Genomic DNA, 23771 nt, shown 5'->3' with positions numbered 1-23771 from the left:
TCCGTATCCAGTTCAAGGCCTTGGTCCTTGCTTTCAGAGCCCTCAATGGTCGTGGTCCTGCATACCTCAGGCTCCGAATCAGACGATCTTTAGCTACAAGGGATCTTAGAGCCAACCATCTTGGGCTGATGTTCTGCCCACGTTTTTGCTATCTCGTACAGGCGGTAGGGCATTTGCTGTAGCCACTTCCAGACTGTGGAATGCACTCCCAGTAGAACTCAGACTCCTTTCATCCGAGGTTGCTTTTCGCAGGAAACTTAAAACCTGGTTTTTCTCCCAGATCTAGCTGGTTGGAACTTCCTGTTTGACCCTCTAGGACCTCTCACGCTGTCAGCGCCGGGACACCCCCGTTGGGGGTAGCTGTTCGCGCTCTACAAGTGACTAAAATAAATAATAAATAAATGGAGGAAACTACTGTCAAGCTTCAGGCTCTCAACGACAACTGGTCACAAATCGAGACAAGAGTTTCTACAGTTGAACAATCAGTCACCTCATTCCAAGAAACAACCACCAAGGTTCTTCATCTGACTTCGCAGGTGGACACCCTCCAAAGGCAGGTGGAGGAGTTGGAAAATAGAAATCGGCGCAACAACCTTCGTATTTAGGGCTTGGCAGAAGGTCTTGAGGGTGCAGACCCTATTACTTTTTTCAAATCCTTTCTCCCTAAGCTACTCCACTTGCCGGAAGGTACGAATCTAAATATTCAGTGCGCTCATCGTCTGGGTCGCCCTCATACTTCCACCTCCACCTCACAATGTCCAGGTGGTGTCATCCTCTACTTCCTGGAATATACTGATCTCTTGAAGGTTCTTACAACTGCCAAGGCTTCTCCCAACTTAACATGGTCTGGCTCTTCCTTATTCTTCGCACAGGACTATGCTAAAGAAACTGCAAATCGCCGGAAGGCTTTTCTTGGGATGAGAGATGACCTTCGCTCCATGGGTGCTCGATATGGCCTGTATCATCCTTGACTGTTCAAAGTCACTTATAACAACAAGACGACAACTTATGAGTATCCAGAGAGACTGCAGAGTTTCATCAATGCACATAAGAATACTGACATGGATTCCGCTGGTCCTTCTTCTTCGCGCCCCGGCTGAGATATCAATTAATCTGCCCCTGTGCTGTTCATATTTGCTCATGCTTTTGTTTTATCCCTTTCACATGAGGTTTTCTTAATGTTCTTCATATTCACTTATACGCTTGTTGAATGCTTGTTCCCTTGATGTAAGTTTGTAACTTTCTTTTTCATCTCCCCTCATTGCCTTCACAGGATCCCCTCCTCGTTTGATGAGGATGTCTCCCTGGTTTTCCGCCCGGCCGTCCTCGGATGTGTTGCCTTACCTCTGTGGCTCCCTCTCCCCCCGATCCTCCTTCCTCCTCGTCTTCTCCTCTTGTGGGTATGTTCATTCACTGTTTTTTTCCCTCTCCCTTGTTTCCTTATGGTTCTCTGTTTTTTTGGTGTGCTTCAATTCCTTTGGTCGTACTGTCATTATATCATCTTTCTTCCAGGTTGTTCTATTCACTACTTCCTTTTCTTTTTTCTCTTCTTTTTCTTGCATACCTCACTGTTCTCCATTTTATTTTTTCTTTCTGCACACTTCCTATTTCTCGTTTATCTCTTCTTCCTCTTCCTCTTCTTCCTCCTGAATGTACTTCTCTTTTTTATTCATTTGTTCTCTTCCATGGGTTTTTATCTTAATTTCATTTTTTGCGAATTCATTGCTTTATTGAATGTGTTATGTCTCTGAATATAACTTCTTGGAATGTTAAGGGTATTAATTCTCCAATCAAGCGTCAACGCATCCTATCCCATCTACCCAAACTGAACGTTGACATTGCATTTATTCAAGAAACTCACCTTTCTGATGCAGAATCTGCTAAGCTCAAAAGAGGTTGGGTGGGTGATGTCTTTTACTCACAGGGTGATGGCAAACGTAATGGTTTTGCAATTCTTTGTCGTAAGTCTTTACCTTTCACAGTTATTTCCCAGGAATCTGATATCAATGGCAGGTGGACACATGTTAGACTATCGCTTAGAGGTGTTCCAATTTCTCTCCTTAATGTTTGCGGTCCTACCACTGGCGAACCCTTGTTTTGGGCTGAATTCTCTCCACGCATCTCCCAATTTATGGAGGATAATTTCATTCTCGCTGGAGATTGTAATCAGCCTCTGGATCCGTTTATAGACAGGAAATCTGATGCCACTTTTATCCCTAATAAACCACACAAACTTTTTACCCAGGCTATTTCCCAACATAAACTTGTTTATTCTTGGCGACTCTGTAATCCAACTTTGCAAGAATTCACCTTTTACTCACCATGTCATCATTCCCAGTCACAAATTGATTACATTTTTGTTTCCCATGATCTTGCCCAAACGCTTACTGCAGCAGATATTGGTCCCATTCTGCTCTCGGATCATGCTCCTGTTGTAGTCAGCCTAGATGTACTCCCGAAAGTCGATGGACGAAGAAGGTGGCGATTTAATAATGCCCTTCTGCTAGATCCCAAATTTTCTACTTCCTTCACTGCATTTTTTGATGAGTTTTTTCTATTTAATGATGTTCCACCTACCCCACAACATACCGTGTGGGATGCCTTCAAGGCTTCCTCACGAGACTTCATTATTCATTATGTTGCAAAGAAGCGCAGGAACGCGCGTCAATCCACTAAAATCCTTCTTAATAACATTAAGCAATTGGAACACGCCTACTTCACCTCACATTCCAGCGATAGTCTGACAGCTCTGGTTAATGCTAAGTTTGAATATAATGAAAAATCAACTGAAGATGCTTCCTTGTATCTACTTAAATCAAGTGCTAGATTTTATGGTGGTAGAAACAAAGCTGGAAAAATCCTTGGCAACTATTTGAAGGTCAAACATAACAAGATGAATATTGAATCTGTTTATGACTCTAATGCGCATTTACATCACAAAGATGCTGACATCCTCTCCACATTCTCCCGCTTTTATGAAACTTTATATACATCTGACACTCAACTCTCTCCTCAATCCCTCGCCCATTTCTTCTCCACTATTCAACCACCATCACATTTCCCTCTTGATCTATCCTCATTGGAAATTGACATCTCACAGTAAGAGCTACTTAACGCACTCCAACATCTTAAACCTAACAAAGCTCCAGGCCTGTCGAATTTTACCTTCATTTTTCCAAATTGTTACTCCCAAAACTGCATTCTCTTCTTAACTCCTTTTCTGACTTAGGTGTCTCCTCAGGGTCTTTTTCAGATGCACACATCTGTTTAATCCCCAAACCTGGCAAAGATGTGCAATATTGCAAAAATTATAGACCTATATCACTTGTTAATATTGATTATAAAATGTACGCCAAGTCTTTGGCGTTGAGACTAGACCTTCTTTTACCTGATCTTTTAGGAGAAGAACAGTCTGGTTTTGTCAAAGGTCGTTACATCACAGATAATACCAGACTTCTGTTTAATATCCTGTCAAAATCTTCTCATCTCCAATACTCCCTAGCCGCGATAGCCTTGGATGCTGAAAAGGCATTTGACAGGGTTGAATGGCCTTATCTTTTCCACACTCTCGGTTGGTTCGGGTTCGGCCCTAAATTTACTTCCCTTGTCTCATTATTGTACTCTCGCCCACGTGCTGCAGTATATGCCAATGGTCAAATTTCCTCTTACTTTGACCTTGGTAGAGGAGTTCGCCTAGGCTGCCCCCTTTCACCCTTTCTTTTTAATCTTGCTTTAGAACCCTTTCTGTCAAGGCTATGCCAGAATCCGGATATTCACGGCTTTCAAACCACAGAATCCTCCATTAAACTTGCTGCATATGCGGATGATATTCTACTCTTTATCTCGAATCCCACGCTCTCCATTCCTACTTTCTTGGAAGAAGTGCAACAATATTCTCTCATCTCTGGCTACAAGCTCAATAATGACAAATGTGAGATCCTCCCCCTGACAAAATTCACTTTTAAGCCTGATTTTAGCGCTTCTAATTTTACCTGGAGTCCTTCCCACATTAAGTATTTAGGATTGTATATTACTCCTTTTATCCCTGACACTGTTTCCCTTTGCCTCACTAAATGTACTCAGAACATTTCTGAACTTACAGCCCGATGGCATCCTCTCTACTCATCTTGGTGGGGTCGTTTAGATACCATTAAAATGATGCTGTCCCCCATTGTTTTATACACAATTTCTAACATGTTTAGCACAACAGTGGAGAGGCAAAGCGTATCAGTATTACTTTATGGCTTCAGATGCCATGCATTTGAGTCAACATAGATGACAGGAGTAATGGTTGTCCAGATGGTGACGTGATTTTCAAGTGCCTTTATTGTGTTCATAAAATCCACAGCCAAAATCCACAGCCTACGCGTTGCGCCCAAACACGGGCTTCTTCAGGGCTGTAAATAATGTATGTACACATGTCATAAATATAGTGTAAAAACACAGTGTAAAAGACACATCCATAGACAATAACTGGTTACAAAACAAATGCAACACATATATTTATTTATAAAAACTCTTGATAAAAATATCAAATGGCAAATGCCTAAGAGAAAAAAGAGAGATTCACAAAAAGCCATATTAAAGTGCACAATATTTATACATTATTTTTGCTAGAGCAAACAAGCCAATAACACAGGAAAGTTTATCAGCTAAAGTGGTTTGGAACAAATGAAGCACGATCAACGTCGAATTTACTTTTTATGTTACATGTTTCTATGTTTCAACTCATTTAGAAAAGGGTTTATCACTATCGATGTACCCAAGTTTGTGCATGAATGAACGACAGTAGATAGTCTAACAATTGTTGGAAGAGAGAGGTCACAGGCAATCTCATCCTGCCATACGTAATCCTTAGCTACAGGTAATGAGTGCACATTGGGATATTTAAGGATGATGGAAATAGTTAACGAACAGTAAGTCATCATCCTAAAAATTGATGTAAGGGACTATTGATAAAGGGGTGATGTGGGTTAGAAATATACATATGAATATTAGCACTGGAAAATTCTGAAAATCTACCTTAGTATCATATCCTGGTACTACACTGGTTTCAAGACTGGCTTGGTCCAAATGTGGCTCCCATAAATGGCAGTTGTATCCCACTGGTATTTATTAAAGGTATATTCTTGTGATCTGGAAAGGATATTGTGTCATTACTTTACACAAAAATTCCCAAAAGAACAATATTGGACATTGCACATACTAAGTATGTGACATAGTGAACTACACACGCTTACCCCTTGTATGCTGCTAAACTCCTTAATTCAGAGGATGGGAGAAGAACTTCAAGCTTGGCCGTATCGCTATCACGTGCCAATTAAGGCATAGTATAGTGTCTGTAGATATGAGAAGCAAACGTAATATTAGCCCATTCCCCTCTCTTGCTTATATAGAACTACCGTTTTACTTAAAAACATTTTGTATTTGTGTCGTTCCTGGAAACCCATTGCTAAGTCGTTATGTGCACTGTTGCTGTTAGTATTTCTAGAATCTGTCAGAAGAGAGTATGCTCCAGACTCACTGCTCCCTCCAATGGTCACAGAGGATATCGAGTATCTGTTCTATGACCCTCGTTATTAATTTTTATTTTATCATCTATCACATGAGCACCCATGAAGCAGTCATTTAAGCCCTTTTTAGTTGCATACCCATTAGATTTCAAAACCCGAGGACACATGATAAAAAATCTGCATTCAGTGCCCTATTGTAATCGGCAAGGTGTACCCCGACGTTACGAACAGGAGAAGTCAGTTAAATAACCGTTAGTTTAATAGACTATCATATGTCACATAAAATGCAGAGCGAATCACTAGGCTCTTTCATCTACATATCCTGTAATTTGGAACAGGAACAAACGTATAACTGAGCTATGATAGCTCAGTTATACGTTTGTTCCTGTTGAGGTTCTTTGAAATCTGAACCTGTGTTTAAAATCATTATTATTCTGCTATGATTTTGATATCAGAGAAACGAAAATGGCAAGTTTTATATGTGTGTGTATTTTCATCACGATACAATGATGCATGCAGGAGTTATTGGCAAATTCATTCTGAGCCCACAGGTCCCATGTTGTGAACAGCAGCCATCTTAGGTGTTGCCCTTTACATAGGCATATACATGAGCCAATGATTCTGGTAGAGCAAGTATTAAAGGACACGTACCCCTTAGCTTGAGTTCTTCCTGACTCCCATTTGACCTGAACAAGCTGAATCTGCCTACGTGATGTTGGCCTCACCAAACCAGTCCATGCCCTCTAGTCAATCTATATTAAAGATCTGAGCAACTTGTTGTGTACATTGGCCTGAGCAAGATTAGAAGGCCGAATACAGTAGCCATGCCTGTTTATGACCCACAAGCATCCCTTATCCTACATTTCTATCTTCCACACCTGGCTCTGTTTCTCTGCTTCTGGGCTTTTACAATGGGGAGGTGACCGTTTATATGATGGGGAGGAAACCAGTTCTATTGTGAGTTTCTCCGGCCTGCACAGGAAAATATGTGAAGTTTGACATATGTTCATGATGGAAGATGGGTTGGACAGTTTGGGCAAGCAAACTGGTATTTGTAATTATAACATGCTTTGTTAGTAACATGGGAGTGACCTACAATGATGTGTTTCAAAGCAAGAATGTGAGCCTAGGGCCAAACTTTTTGTATAAAAAGCCTGCCTGAGAAAGCTCAGGCAGGCTCCCTCTTTCAATTGTAAAACTACGGTTGGACGACGAAGCCTCATAATTAATTATAATAAAGATGTCTTTTGATTTTACAGATTGGCTGTCAATTCCTTTGCTGCTTTATTATGCAAACTGCTGGATAGATCCCTGGTGGGGAGAGTGAGTCATTTTCTACTTTTCCTCAAATGGCGCATCCAACTGTGGGCCTTATCATGGAGTGGTTATCTGCAGGAGTATTTTGTCAAAGGATGGAAAAGCTACTGGGGAAGACAAGACAGAATTCTACCAAAAAGAGGTACTCTGGGCACAGGGTTTTCTGGGGGATTATCTGTCTCTGCGGCCCAGTATGTTTTTTTGATTTTTCTGACTTAAAACTCTCCTAAAGATGCCACTCCTGACTAAGGAACCCATTCTTTTTTTGCTGTAACTAGTATTTTTTAACAGACTGTTAGTGCAGTGGGGAATTGACAGTTATAATTTGGACAAATATTTGTGTATATGCAAATTGCAATTTGTATAGGCAGTTAATGAAGAGACATTTTCTCCATCTGCTTTAATTGAAGAATAAGTGGGTCGCTCCCAGTTCTTTGTGATTTATTGATACTCTTGGTTGCTTTTGTAGATTATCACTGGTTGCTTTTGTTAAGATAATCTTTGGTTTGGGTACCGGTACATTTGGTTCATTTGGTAGGCCGTTGGTTGCTGTGGTTCAGATTATCGCCGGTTGCTTTAGTTGGATAATCTTCCTCAGTATTGGTTCCTTAGTTTTATTTGAACACTGCAGTATTCAAAAACCGTGGGTCACGTACATTTGCGTGTATATCGTTGGAGATAGCCCCATGAAGTTTGAAACCCGACCAGTGAGCGCAGATGCCTGGTCGCGGTATTTTGTTTTGTATTAGTACTGACTAGGTTGCAACAAAGGATTCCCAGTTGGAGGATTCGCGTCTGATACCTCCGGTTGGAACTCCAATTTATGAGCTCTCTCTAAAGGTCTGTGAGGCTGTCCCTTTTGCAGCCTTCTGGAAATCTGTTGAAGAATTTAAAAAAAAAAAAAAAAAATAGGAACAAAAACGTTTTTGTTGTAAATATGGTTTACAACTAGTATTGGCAGGTTATTTTTGAACACAGTCTGTAGGCTATTCCTTGTTCCTGTCCTAAGTGTTGACCTATGGGTTAAAATGTGTGTTTAAATGTCTATGTTGTTTGTGGGTTTTGTTGTAAATTGCGACGGCGCTATGTACAAGAAATGGTTAGAGCGCGCTGTTTTGTGTGTCCCGAGTGTTTGACCCCCCTTCTGTTTTGTGTCTGGAATGAGCTCAATGTATGTATGTGTATGGGTCACGTTCAATAGATGTAAATAAGGCTCCAAAGAAAGAAAAATGAAAAAACGAAATTGCCTGTTCTTTAGACGCACGGTGTTAGATGTTCACAGCCAAGTCTTTTCAGCTGCAGTATATCTAATAAGAATGTTCATTCAGCCAGCACCTCTCTAGTTAAACACGGGTGGTGGAATTTTGCAAACAGTCCTTTTTAAATAAATGTGGCGCAGTAATCTCACGCAGTCCCAGTTAGGCAGCTGCGCCTAGGCTTGTGTGTTAATATGTATCTAAATAATAGGCAAGGGATGTAGTGAGCGTTTTACATGTAGAACAGTCACAAATAGCAATAATTAGGTTTCATTAGGAGAAAATAATTGTTAATTATGAAAAATAATAATTAAAAACAAGTGCTACAAAAATCGTTTTTTAATATTTGTGAAGCTTAACACTCATACTATGACCCCCTAGCATTAAAATGTTTGATTTAAGTTATGTTGTACCACGAAAATGACCAAACACTTCTGTGCGCAATTTCCCTTACCCTAGGCGCAAACAAGCTCATTTCTATAAGGTATAACTTAGTATTTTCAAATGTTGACTCATAAATTAGGTAGTAGACATTCTAGTAATACCCATTATGCAATAAAATTGTAGAATATTTATTTCTTAGTACCTAGAATACCAAAGTCGATTTTCAGATAAATAGACTGTTTTAAATGGTTTCAGGGCCCCTTTTTAAAGTGTCTCTTTAGTAAATACATACATTTAGATCTTAATATATATGTTTGTAGGTTGTGCCTTCTTATGATTCTGCGAGTCAATGTGTCATAGAATTACAAGAAGCTTTTATTCTGAAAAAACTAGTATGTGTCTTATTAGGTTTGGTGATTTATTCAGTAAATCTAGGTTAATAATATAAGAGTAGGGAGATGAATTTTAGCGCAAAAGAAAAAAAAAGAGAGAGAAATTATTGTTTTAAATATAGTGAAATATTGCAGGTTATGTGGAAGTGGTTAAACCTACTGGCCTTGTCAGCTTCAGTAACCACGAGCATGGGACTGGCAGAACCTGTATAACGTGTTCCAGCTGTAGCGGCCGAGATGTTATCTTGTAAGGCTGTCTTGTTGACATTTGTGACCTTTTAATTAGGGCCTCGCCTGTGGAATGCAGCATGACATGGTTAAACATGCATCTGATGCTAACTTCAGCTGCCTCTTTGTATTTAAATCCCTGCCCCTGCCACGGTCCTGACCTGAGGTCACTTGAATAGCCTGACTTGCTCCGATATATTTAATTCCTGCTCATGTTCATAATTTAAAAGTGTCTTCTTAAAGCGTTACAAATTTGACATTAGCTGGGATGGGGTTTTTGTTTTTGAACTAAAATGAGCAGAGGATGCAGGGCACATGTACAGCAAATGATGATTGCATTTTAGCCAAAGAATAAATAATAGCTCCAGCATGTTCCCACAAAACGCTTGTTGTTCGGTAAATTATGTCATCAACACATTTATCTCAAATTAGAAATACGGCAGGGCTGACACAGCATTGCATCCCGCTGATAATAATAAAAGGAACACTATTTAATTTGGAAAACTGCAGCCTCATTTGTCAGTACCCTGAAGGATTGTAGAGCCCACACGTGGTTTGCATAGCTCCCAGTTGCTTTCAAAATGCTGCACACAAGCGCTTTATATGAGATGTAGTTGATTGTATATGATTTAAATCTGTAACCTTCATTCATTGCAGGCTGGCTTGTTCTCATTTGCCGCATTCACATTACATCTGCGTTAAAAGCGCACATCTGAGATAATAAACAAATAGGAAAGGTATTCCTCATGCAAAATTGTAGCACCTGCACTTCATGTCTTACAAATTAAGCACTGTGTAAAATGAGGGAACATGATTTAAAAAGGGCAAATGCAAAAGTGATTTCTTTGAAAACAAAAATATCAAACATTCTGCTAAATGATCTGTAGAACTGGTATATGTGTGTCTCCATGCTAGGAACTAATTTATTTTTAGTTAAGTTTATTTGACAAAAAGAAAAACGAAGTGTTACATTGAGTTTTAGATAGGCAATAAGTAGAAGCCCTTCCCCAAAATTCTGCAACTTAAAGGCCTTAGGCCTGAGTGAGAATGGGCGTTTTTACAAGGTACATGGACAAAGAGTTACAGGTAAATAATGAGAAGTTTTTTTTTTGTATATCACATTGTGTCATGTTTTGTAGTCTGATAAAAAGGGTTATAATTGATGTTGTGTTATGAAAAATGTGTGTGTTGTGTATCTTTTCTGCTTCTTCCTACAGATGATTCATGGATTAATTCACAAGACACGTGAGTTGGCTGGTTGAAGAGAAATGTTTTTTTTGCGTAATTTCTTTAAGAAAAAATGTGTGTGTTTATGTTTCATGTATACATCTGGTCCACTGAAACGCGTTATTTGACACAGCGACATTATATTTGACAGCAGAGTATCAGTTGCCTAGTGCTCTTCTGTCAAAAGGAAGGAATAGGATTTTAGACTTGACAATTAAGATTGGGCTGCAGGTTTATAGTGTAAAGTACATATGCCATAATATTGTGCATGACCGCTTATTCATATATGCTGTTTGTTTGTCTGGGCTGTTTTTCTTTGTGTTTTATATACAGCAAGTATATCTGATGGCCTGATATGTATATTTTTTTAAATTTTTTGTGTGTATGTTCTGTTCTATGGTGCTACTTTGAATTACAAGTTCCCCTGTGTTGTGAAGGAACACATATGACGATATGTGTTGTTTCACAATAAATTGGATGAATATTGTATTAAGATACATTTCACAGATATGGACCTCATACTGTGAGCGAGTAAGGCAGCAGTTTTTCCAGTGCATGCCTCAATTTGGCTGTAATGATTTTTAAGAAAACTAAAATGATATACTGGATCATAGTGTGCCATCCGTTGTTAGTCACTTACTGCCCTTATTTCCTTAAGGACAGGCAGCTCTGCATTTATGTATCCTTGATTGGGACTAAGGATGGAATTATAGATCCGTGACTAAAGGTGGCCTAATTTCGATATCGCATTTTTTTTGATCGCATTTTTTGATTCCTGAATAAGCCTATGGATTCATTTTTTTTCCCTGAAGAGACAACTGAACATTAGTTAGAATTACCGTGTAGGGTATAGATTGTCAGCGGTAGAGTTAAATTTCTGTAACATTGGTCTTTCATGTATCCCCGTGCTCTTGGTGCTGTGTCACATGCCTTAGACCACCGAAGCGAACTCTTGTCCTTCCTATAGATTTTTCTTTTTGCTTCTTACCTGACCAATGTTGCATCATGTTTAGTTATTGAAGATTTTAGTTGTGTTCTACTTCCATTTCCCTTCTCCATCTTCCTTTCACCAGTCAACCCATTTATTATTATGGGTGTATTGTTCATGTTCACACTTCTAGACTGCAGTGATGTAGTAGGAACCCCCCTTATGCCACATACATTCCCTTTTGATTAATGAGACTAGTTTTCAAGAATTTTCTTTAGGCCCACTTCAAATGTCTTTTCAGACTGACTGTCAGGATAGTGATAGCCTGGTTAATTGACCCAATGCAAGTTTTCCATCTCAATAGGAGATATCCCCAGTTTGTTTCTGCTGCCTCAATTTTTTTAATTAGATGTGTTCTAATCATGCAGATACCAGGACTCTCTAGTTCTTGTCCTCTTGTCTGCACAGTTGATCATTAGCCTTTGCATTACATAGCGCATTTGATGCACATTGTTTAAAGAAGGGACTTCTTCATGTCCTTGATAATGTGTATTATGTCATTTCTCTATTTGACCTGATGTTCTAGATAAGGAGTTTAGGAACACCTAGGCTTCATCATTAAGGAGAATATGTATTTACCCCATTAAATAATGTACCCCATTAGACAATGTCACTGTGTAAGGGCATCCATTTAGGTTCCCATGACGTATTGCCACTCCTTTGCAGATTGCAGGCCACTTGCTTGCAGTCCTCTTGTCAAAAAAAAAACCAACCCATGAACTGTTTTTATATCTGACTTGAAGGAAACTAACAATTGTGTTACACATCCTATATCATTAGGGTCTGCGGGATCTTCCAGAGTCAAAAAGGAAGAATGTTACCCTGCAGACCGGTGATCAAGAAAAAGCCTGGTCCCCAGCAGTAAACATGGCAGACGACTACAGACTTCCTGGCCCTGCAATTCCTGACAGCAATCAGCAGCATGAACAGCAATCAGCAGCGTGAACAGCAATCAGCAGCGTGGGCAGCGGTCATCAGCATGGACAGCGATCATCAGCGTGCCTCCAGTGGTACCTCCTAAGCAAGCCATTTGTTTCATCAGAAGGCGTTGTAAAAAGAAAAGAAAAAAAGGAGCTGATTTTCTGTTTTGCCTCAGAAGTTCAGTGCAAAGATGCGGAGGATCCCTGCTTCTGATGGCAGAACTGTCATCTACTTTGTTCAACTTGTTCAAACTGTCATGTGCTTGAAACCTCTGGCAGCGCGCGGTCCCCTGATCCCCTTGGCCTGAGTTTTGGCCCTCCCCCACACACACCTCTTTCCCTTTGCTCCAGCGGAAAGGCAGTGCACCTGAGAATATGAATTTGGAAAAAGGCACTACATTCCGGTGCCCTCGAGAAGAGCAGCTTGAGCGTACTCTGACACAAAATGACGAGTGTTGGAGTCTGGAAAGTGCTGCTGATCTTGAAGAGGTTGTTTCTCAGTGGTGCTTGTTTCTGCACGAGATGTTTTGTGCCCTTGATCAATGAAGAGCACATTTCCTGAGGTGTCACAGAGAAGAGACACTGGTGCATTTGTTTTGAGACATTGAGACTTTGAATGAACTGTGGGTGTTCCAGGAGGGCACTCCTACTGAGCATGAAAAGGCCTGGATCGAGAGGCCCAACGCGGAAGAAGATGATGGAAGCGGATTTGATGGACAATAGAAGCCTTCCAAGAGGCTTATAACGGATTTTGGACACAGCTGCTAATATAGACTGAGTAATTGCCTATGTAAGGACAAAAGGGGCGTCTGAGGTTCTTTGAAATCTGAACCTGTGTTTAAAATCATTATTATTCTGCTATGATTTTGATATCAGAGAAACGAAAATGTCAAGTTTTATATGTGTGTGTATTTTCATCACGATACAATGATGCATGCAGGAGTTATTGGCAAATTCATTCTGAGCCCACAGGTCCCATGTTGTGAACAGCAGCCATCTTAGGTGTTGCCCTTTACATAGGCATATACATGAGCCAATGATTCTGGTAGAGCAAGTATTAAAGGACACGTACCCCTTAGCTTGAGTTCTTCCTGACTCCCATTTGACCTGAACAAGCTGAATCTGCCTACGTGATGTTGGCCTCACCAAACCAGTCCATGCCCTCTAGTCAATCTATATTAAAGATCTGAGCAACTTGTTGTGTACATTGGCCTGAGCAAGATTAGAAGGCCGAATACAGTAGCCATGCCTGTTTATGACCCACAAGCATCCCTTATCCTACATTTCTATCTTCCACACCTGGCTCTGTTTCTCTGCTTCTGGGCTTTTACAATGGGGAGGTGACCGTTTATATGATGGGGAGGAAACCAGTTCTATTGTGAGTTTCTCCGGCCTGCACAGGAAAATATGTGAAGTTTGACATATGTTCATGATGGAAGATGGGTTGGACAGTTTGGGCAAGCAAACTGGTATTTGTAATTATAACATGCTTTGTTAGTAACATGGGAGTGACCTACAATGATGTGTTTCAAAGCAAGAATGTGAGCCTAGGGCCAAACTTTTTGTATAAAAAGCCTGCCTGAGAAAGCTCAGGCAGGCTCCCTCTTTCAATTGTAAAACTACGGTTGGACGACGAAGCCTCATAATTAATTATAATAAAGATGTCTTTTGATTTTACAGATTGGCTGTCAATTCCTTTGCTGCTTTATTATGCAAACTGCTGGATAGATCCCTGGTGGGGAGAGTGAGTCATTTTCTACTTTTCCTCACTGTTCCAAATTACAGGATATGTAGATGAAAGAGCCTAGTGATTCGCTCTGCATTTTATGTGACATATGATAGTCTATTAAACTAACGGTTATTTAACTGACTTCTCCTGTTCGTAACGTCGGGGTACACCTTGCCGATTACAATAAGGCACTGAATGCAGATTTTTTATCATGTGTCCTCGGGTTTTGAAATCTAATGGGTATGCAACTAAAAAGGGCTTAAATGACTGCTTCATGGGTGCTCATGTGATAGATGATAAATTAAAAATTAATAACGAAGGGTCATAGAACAGATACTCGATATCCTCTGTGACCATTGGAGGGAGCAGTGAGTTTGGAGCATACTCCCTTCTGACAGATTCTAGAAATACTTACAGCAACAGTGCACATAACGACTTAGCAATGGGTTTCCAGGAACGACACAAATACAAAATGTTTTTAAGTAAAACGGTAGTTCTATATAAGCAAGAGAGGGGAATGGGCTAATATTACGTTTGCTTCTTATATCTACAGACACTATACTATGCCTTAATTGGCACGTGATAGCGATACGGCCAAGCTTGAAGTTCTTCTCCCATCCTCTGAATTAAGGAGTTTAGCAGCATACAAGGGGTAAGCGTGTGTAGTTCACTATGTCACATTCTTAGTATGTGCAATGTCCAATATTGTTCTTTTGGGAATTTTTGTGTAAAGTAATGACACAATATCCTTTCCAGATCACAAGAATATACCTTTAATAAATACCAGTGGGATACAACTGCCATTTATGGGAGCCACATTTGGACCAAGCCAGTCTTGAAACCAGTGTAGTACCAGGATATGATACTAAGGTAGATTTTCAGAATTTTCCAGTGCTAATATTCATATGTATATTTCTAACCCACATCACCCCTTTATCAATAGTCCCTTACATCAATTTTTAGGATGATGACTTACTGTTCGCTAACTATTTCCATCATCCCTAAATATCCCAATGTGCACTCATTACCTGTAGCTAAGGATTACGTATGGCAGGATGAGATTGCCTGTGACCTCTCTCTTCCAACAATTGTTAGACTATCTACTGTCGTTCATTCATGCACAAACTTGGGTACATCGATAGTGATAAACCCTTTTCTAAATGAGTTGGAACATAGAAACATGTAACATAAAAAGTAAATTCGACGTTGATCGTGCCTCATTTGTTCCAAACCACTTTAGATGATAAACTTTCCTGTGTTATTGGCTTGTTTGCTCTAGCAAAAATAATGTATAAATATCGTGCACTTTAATATGGCTTTTTGTGAATCTCTCTTTTTTCTCTTAGGCATTTGCCATTTGATATTTTTATCAAGAGTTTTTATAAATAAATATATGTGTTGCATTTGTTTTGTAACCAGTTATTGTCTATGGATGTGTCATTTACACTGTGTTTTTACACTATATTTATGACATGTGTACATACAATATTTACAGCCCTGAAGAAGCCCGTGTTTGGGCGAAACGCGTAGGCTGTCGATTTTGGCTGTGGATTTTATGAACACAATAAAGGCACTTGAAAATCACGTCACCGTCTGGACAACCATTACTCCTGTCATCTATGTTGACTCAAATGCATGGCATCTGAAGCCATAAAGTAATACTGATACGCTTTGCCTCTCCACTGTTGTGCTAAACAAGTTTATATGTTAAGATCATTTCTGGTGGCTGGTCTTAGGAGGTGGGCAGAAGTGGAAATAATAGCGTAAACCAAAAAACGGTTTTAATAACTGTCGGTTAGTGCAGCAATAGTACCTGCCACCCTTTCTGTGTTGCAAACAATTTCTAACATCCCTGTCTCTATCCCAGCCAAACTTTTTAAGAAAATTAACTCGATCTTGTCCTCCTTTTTATGGCATAAGGCAAAGACTAGAATGTCCCTTGCACGGCTCATTCGCCCTACTTCTGAAGGAGGGGTTAATTTCCCTGACTTTCCGGCTTATCATAAAGCCTTTTTGTTACGCCAGGCTTCCTTTTGGTTACAGGATTCTGATTCCCCCTCTCCCTTATGGACCAAAGTTGAGCGCCTTTTTCTTTCTCCTTTTTCTTTTGCTGAATATATCTCCTTCTCACGTAAACCCCTCTCGATTCCCACTCCCATTCATAAATTTACTGTCAAACTCCTTCTATCTTCTAAACCTCCCCCCCCCCTACAACTATTGCTGATTTCCTCTCCTCCACTATATGGCATAATAAGTACCTTTTAATCCGAGGTAAGTCCATTTATTGGAGTTCTTGGAGATCCAGAGGTTTGATCTGGGTATCACAGCTCTTTTCACAGTCCACCTGCCTGCCTTTCCTTGCCTTATGTTCCACATTTAATTTACCATCTTCCTTTGCTTCTAAATATCCTCTCCTTAGAGCAGCAGTTATGGAGGTCTACACGAGACTCTTGTCTGCGCCCCCGTCTTCTATTTTACCTGACCCTACCCTTCGACTCCAATCTATTCTGCAACCTTCTCCTAAAGCTTTAGTTATTTACAAACACCTTCATGCACATGCATTCCCCAGACCCAAATCCAAGGTCGAAGAGCACTGGGAAACTGACCTTTCTATTTCATGGCCAGCTTCTTTGTGGTCAAAGGTTCGTAAAACCTCTAGATCGGCCTCCTTGACTCAATCTCTATTTTTCATATACAATCGGTTGCTCCACACTCCATTTACCATACACAAACGATTTCCTAGCACCCCTGATGTCTGTTGGTCATGTTCCTCACCCAATGCCACTCTTCTTCATATGCTGTTTCTTTGCAAGAATGTACATGCTTTTTGGTTGCAGGTCTGGGCACAAATTAATGTTATATTCCACACTTGTATTCCTTTTTCTCCCACCCATGTCTTTTTAGGAAGTCTTTCTCCCTGTTTGGACGAGACTAATCTTTACGTGCGTATTGTTGATTTATTATTAGCTGTTGCATTCCAACAAATAACTCTTAATTGGAAATCTTGCTCTACTATTACTTTCAAAGCATGGTGGTATAATGTTTGTCATAACCATAGACTTGATACTGCTTTTGTTTTTCCTGCCCAGTTGGCAGCTAAACGTGCAGATTTATGGCTTCCTGTTACATTGTATTTAGATCACTGTGCAACTCGCTCCTTTTGCCCAAGACCTGCTCAGCAGGAAGTTTCCAAACCCCCTTGATGCCCTTTTTTTCATTCCCGTTTATTTGCTTTATCATAATTGCCTACATAATTTCGCTTATAGTTGTTTTCATTTTGTATTTATTATACCCTTTTCTTTACTCTTATTGCCCATGCCAAGTTTCCTGATGTTACTTTTATATTTATATTGTATTCTGAATTTTTCCTCCTAGGTTTCCCTTTCCCCCCTCCTCCCTTTTCTTCCCCCCATGTTTCTTCAACTGTATTATGCATTCATGCCTCTTATTATGATTAATAAACTTCTCTTGAACTTAAAAAAATTAACAACACATTCATATATTATAGTATCAATATCATGGAAAGAACTATACAGCCTAGATAAACTGCTTTAGGAAAATATGACAGGGCCTATTTACAATGGTAAGCTTACATGTGAGTAAATCTTCTCACAAGTTTTCTATTGCACTTTTGAGTAACTTTATTCCTTTGGGCTATCCACCATTTCCAAGTCAGTAAAATACCAGATATGAACATAAAGATACTACTTGTAGTTACTTTATGGTCATATTTGCCTTTCTACACACTTAGGGGTCTATTAGTATGTCAGGCAGATTGCCACATATTACGATGGTGAGGGGGACCCCGGTGGACGGAAAGACCGCCCACCGGTTTTACGCTTGTCGACCGAGCGGAAAAGGGGCTTGATATGGTGGCGGTGTCTGCAAGGCACCGCCATCCATATTAAGATGCAGGCGGTGATGTGCCTTTCCGTCATGGAAAGGCATGCAGTGTCTGCATGTGGGGCCTGTTATTGGCCCCCAGGGTGTTGGGGGGGTGCACATGGGGTACCTATGGTACCCCCCTGCATTTCCATGCACAACGTTGCAGGCACCACGCGGTGCCTGCCGCGTTTTGCATGCAAATGCACAACATGCCTTTTTTACATTGAGTTGGGTGCTGCTGAAAGCACCGCCTGCTGCAATGTAAAAAATGCAGGATGTGCCTGCCAGTGTGGCGGGCACATTCTAATTTTCCCCACGGGACCGAGGCACATATGGCGGGCGGTCCCTTTTGCCATTGCTCGCCACCGTAATAGTCTCCTTGGTGAGGTCCTCTGCAAGATACAGCATAGTGAAAAGTTAAAAAGTTTCTTAAACTAAAAAACGAAAATAGATACAATATTTTAAAATTAAACATTAATGTTAATTCATTGTATATATTTATTTTGAATGTAGAATAATACCTAAAAATGTTACAGCATTACTTTCCTAATTTTCATCAAAAATGTAATCATTTTAAAAATATAACATTTAAATAAAGTAATTTTCTGAAGTTACAAATTTCCATCTAAAGTAAAAAAAACAATCATAATTGAAATAATTTGTATTATTATTAATGGTAAATTCTGTGTACATTTAAAAAAGGTTGATGACATATTTTAAATAAATTAATAATTCTGAGTTTTTTTAATTTTTTTAATTTTAAATAGAATTGGATTATATTTTAAATAGTAATTTTATTTTAACCTTTGTTTCTAGGGGTTATGGTCCCACACACTCATTTAGCAGTAAATATCCCCATTTTCCAGCCACTCCTCTCTGTCCCTATCACATGTACCATTTATTTGCATAGTTAGGTATGCTTACATATGCTGAGACTCCTTGGTAGAAACGGAGATCTACAGACAGAAAAAGACAGGAGAGGAGAGGTGGAGGCAGGACCTCAATGCTATACCTGACAGCCTTAAGGCAGTTTTTCCCTAACTTTTTGCCTACCTTCCTCTATTTTCTGGCCACATCTTTTCTGGCTTTAGGATTCTGTGCACTGTACCACTGCTAACGAGTGCTAAAGTGCTTGTGTTTTCTCTCCTAACCATGGCAAAATGATTGGCTGATACCCAATTGGCATATTTAATATACTTATCAAACACTAGTATAGTGCACTACATGTACGCAGGGCCTGCTAATAGTGGGCCTGCAGCACACTTTTGGGCCATCCACTTTAGTAGCCCTCTAACTATGGCTCCGGCCTGCCATTGCTGAGCCTGTAGGTACAGTTTACACTGCCACTTCGACCTGACAGTGTACACTGTAGCTACAGGCTCTGCAATGGCGGCTGGAGCCATGTTTAGAAGGCTTGCTGAACTGCCATGCTGCCTGCTGTTTTCCTACTGGGTGGGAAGGACTGGACCTGCATCACTTGAACCCAGAGTGACTCCAAGGGCTTGCTGGTTTGCCTCTTGTTCTAAGACTCAGGGATATTAAAGACTTCAACTTATCCGGCTACAAGACCTGGACTTTGCTTGCTGCAAGTCTTGCCCTGCCAAGTGGTACTAACCCAGTCCTGGGCCCTTGGAAGTGGGTATTAAGTATAAATATATATATAACTATATATATATAAAGTATAAAGTGCTGCTATGCCAGAACACACTCATCCTCATCGGAACTGGTGCATCTTCACTTTTGTGTATGTCAGAACCAGTGCATCATTGTCATTGCAAGGAGCGGGCCGGGCGCCTCACCTTCGGAACCAGTCCATCGCTTTCGGAATCGATGCATTGCCTACTGCGAGAGCAGCAGCTGCACATCATATTTGAAGCCAGCGCCTAGCAACTCATTGCCCCAGTTGTGCGGAGAAAATTAAGGCATCTCATCCACTGCTCTCAGTGACGAAGACGCTTCCCAGATCAAGGTACAGCAGGGCCAAGTGGGCCCATGCTCCTTCGCGGTTGGCCTGAACTTTTGACTTTGCCCCAGTCCAGTGTGACCAGATAACCCATATAAGTGCTTTTTGCTTCAAAGCGCTATTTTAGGTTTATTCTTTAAAAATTGACATCTCAACTTCTACTTGTTGGAGTTTTGTAATTTTGTTTTGTTTTTATTTACAAACTTGAGCTCTATGGGGCACATGCATCAAGCATTTTAGTGGTCACAAATGGGCCCATTCGCACAATCGGCCCGTTTGCAACCGTTAAAATTGCGTTTTCACAATTTTTAATCGTAAATATCCATCAACTGTAAGTTGATGGTAATTTGTGATTCCTTTGAAAAATGCACAAAAATGCATTTTTCAATGTGCAATATGGTGCATACACATGTGTGTGCACCATGTGTGCATACTTGCCTTTGTTGGGGTGCATCAGGGAGGCCTTTTGTCCCCCTTGCACCCTTGAAATTTGTGATGACCTATTTTGTAATCGCAAATTGCGAATGCTGTCCCATTCATTCCAATGGGCCTCAAGGCCCATAGGAATAAATGGGAAGGCATTCCTTAATTGCGAATCACAATTTGCGATTATCAATTAAGGAATGTGTAGAAATTGCTAATAGTTTAGTGAAACCTACATGCATAAGGAGTCTTTTTGTGGTGTTTTCATGTGTTGATGTTTGTGTTGTTCCACATATACTCTACACCTTGCCTCTTAAGTTCAGACTGACTTCCCAGCCACATCCAAGCCCATTTAAGATTTTTCTAATTTCTCTGTGTTTTGCATTTTTTCAATTATTTTTCTACATCATGTCTTGGCATGCTGGTTCTACAACCGGAGCCAAAGAATTTGAGCTGGCCAATTTGAAAACATACACAGTGGCCCAGCTTAAAGACTTTTGTAAGAAGGTGGTAGTTCCTGCCAAAAGTACCCCCAAGATGGTGGAATTTCAAAAGGTGCTGAGGACCTGGGCAGAAGCTCGCTCCAAGGAGAGTGATTTTATGGGGGAGCCTGGGATTGGTTCTTTTGAGGAAGCACCTGATGCATTTGAGTGGGACACCCATGGATTTGAGCTCCCTGTGAGAGCAGGAAGCAGTGTCTCCTTCTGTGGCCTATCCTCAGAGGAACTGGGGGACAAGGGGGAGGAGAGAAAATGCAGGCTCCAGATGGCAAAATTAAAGATGAGGCTAAAGAGAAAAAGGCTGAAAAGTAGGCCAAAAGGGCACAGGCTGGGAGCGCCTTAGTAGAGAAGAAACTTCTTTTGGCTCATGTACTGTGTCTAGAAGAGCTGGACATCAAGGCCAGACTGTCTGATGTCAGCTGTCATGGTAGCAGCATGCATGCAGTATTTTATGGAGACTAAAGGGTTCATAAACCTAAGGATTTGAGACCCCGGTGGAGCTAGCCACGCCAGGAGATGGCCGGCTGCACCTAAGACGGGCGGAGAGAGATCGAGGCGTGTCCCGAGCCAAGGCCCGGCCTGCACTGCAGGGCGAGAGCACCCAGGCGTAAAACCTAGGCAAGTGCCGAAGCTCTAATAGAAGTGCACTGGGCCTGATCGTGCCGAACTGGGACCACCGCTGTTTGTACCCGGCACCTGGGTCATCCACCCCTTAACCATCCGCTGCCTGCTGCCCGTCTGGGAGCGGGGCACTTCGAGAAGGAAATCACTGCCAAGGTGAGCGAGGACCGGGGGCGGTGCTGGCGCTACATATCCATCTGCCAAGGTGCCGGTGGGCTGCGCTGAGCCGCTACGAGATGGAGGCTGGTGGCGGCCTCCATTATCTTCACCCTAAGTGACCTGTGTGTGTGGCACTCCTTCTGACCAGGAGGGGTGACGAGCGACTGCCAACCCTTACTTTTGAACTGCGAGGCCGGGGGGATGGTACAACTCAGGTACCCCCTTGCAGCTGACTCACGCGCTGCTGCAGCCCCGCATACCAGCATCCCAGAGAAGGCATCTGCCTACCCACAGCCTGATTGGTGCGCCGCCCTGCCGGGGAGCCACATGTTTGAAGATACAGGGACAATGGTATTTTTGAGGGGCCTCCATCTTGAGACCTCCTGTTCATGGACGCTGTTGGGCTCCCCATCTGCAGCCGATCAGCATGTGCGCCTTATAAGTGATGTTTTAAAACATCCTGTGGCAGTGTGGGTCGCCTTATGGTGGTGATATATCTCTGACTGCAAACCTAAGGCTATCCTAAGACCATGCTCAATAATTACCAAAGCTCAGCGAGGAGGCTTTTCACTGGCGACAAGGCCCGGGAAGAGGGAATTGGCATATACTTGGATCTGAAACACAGTAGAGCACACGTGCATTGACGGCCTCTTTGCTACCACTAGAGGCCCAAAGCTCATTGGGACCTGGGTAGAGAACTCCCGGCGTCAATCTTGGATCCTCCATGCGGCCCTAAATATAGAGAAACCAGACAGTAATCAACCTAAATTACACTTTGAACCGTCGAAAAAGGCAGCAGAGCATGCCTCGGATGACCAGCCTAGCAACCAGGCGACTTTCACACCATGTTCGCAACAATACAATCGACTCTGTCCAAATCAATGGGAAAATTGACTCCCTCACTTACCGGGTAGATCGTACGTCCGAGCATCTCGACAGACACACAGAGAGAATAGATATGACGGAGCGCCGTATATCAGACACTGAGGACGCATAGCGCGAAATGGAAACAAAACAGGGGAAAATTGACAGGGCCATGGCGGCACTAATGTCAAGGACAGAGGACTTGGAAGAGCGCTCACGCCGTAACAATCTACGCTTTATGGGGGTGGTGGAGTCTACCAACCCAGGCAATATGGAGCTCTACATTGAGACCCTGCTGATTGCACTCCTTGGCAGAGACACTTTCTCTGAAGTGTTCATAGTGGAGAGAGCACACAGATCGCTTGCACCTCAGCCCACACCGGGAGCAAGACCACGCCCCATAAAAGCAAAGCTCCTAAACTATAGGGACCGAGATGCAGAGCTTCGCAAGGCCTGAGAGGTGGGCCACCTCAATCATGAGGGGATGGACATATCCATTTATCTGGACTCCACCTCACAGGTGCAAGTTGCACGTAAGAAATTTCTGAAAGTAAAAAAGAAGCTACGTGAATGTAACATTCCCTACACAATGCTTTATTCAGCTCGGCTGCGGATAACGGATAGAGGCAAGAGTAGGATCTTCAGCGAGCCAAAAGATGTGCCAAATGAAAACAACTCAACCTCCATGTCTGAAATCCCCTAGAGGTACGCAAGATGAACAGGGCGGCACATCAGATGTTGAGTGACTAGGATTCCCATCTCCGACGCCTGCTACACGAAAGACGGCTCTGCGTGACGACCTCAGTGACGCTATACCTGGACTCAAATAAGTATTGTGAGCGGTAAGCTGGGGTTCGACACTACTGTGAGAACGGAGACAATAGTGCATGATCACGGCGCAAGGAACTCTGATTCAAGGTTGGGACTTATATCCTAATGTCAGGCTCTAGGCCCCTGATTATCATTAAAGGTCATGACAGACATGTTATTTTATTTTGTAGAATTGGATAGGATGGGCTAGACGGCCACTCGAGTGACTAGGTCACCCGGGGAACCGGCTGGCAGCTTTCACCTCCGTGTGTATACCACATTTTCTTGTTCTTAGTTCCCGGACTGAGTAGGGGTGTGGGGACACTATTCTATGTTAGTGGGGTCTGTCTTCGCCATGTTTTGGACGGTGATGTGGGAGGGGGGTGATATAAGGGGTAAGTTTAGTAAAATGGTCAGTTCAGATAAGCCAACTGCTGCATACCACATAATTCATGCGTGCATACTATGCTGCCTTGTAAATCTTACTACACGCATTGAAAATGGCTAATGGTGCTGAAGATGTGAGAAAATTGACACTCCTGACCTGGAATGTATGAGGGTTGAATAACCCCCAGAAGATCAGGAAAGTGTT

The sequence above is a fragment of the Lissotriton vulgaris genome, chromosome 6 (genome assembly GCF_964263255.1).
Source record: "Lissotriton vulgaris chromosome 6, aLisVul1.2, whole genome shotgun sequence".
Taxonomy (NCBI): domain Eukaryota; kingdom Metazoa; phylum Chordata; class Amphibia; order Caudata; family Salamandridae; genus Lissotriton; species Lissotriton vulgaris.
The sequence above is the reverse complement of the archived record's forward strand: the minus strand, read 5'-3'. Positions refer to the sequence as shown.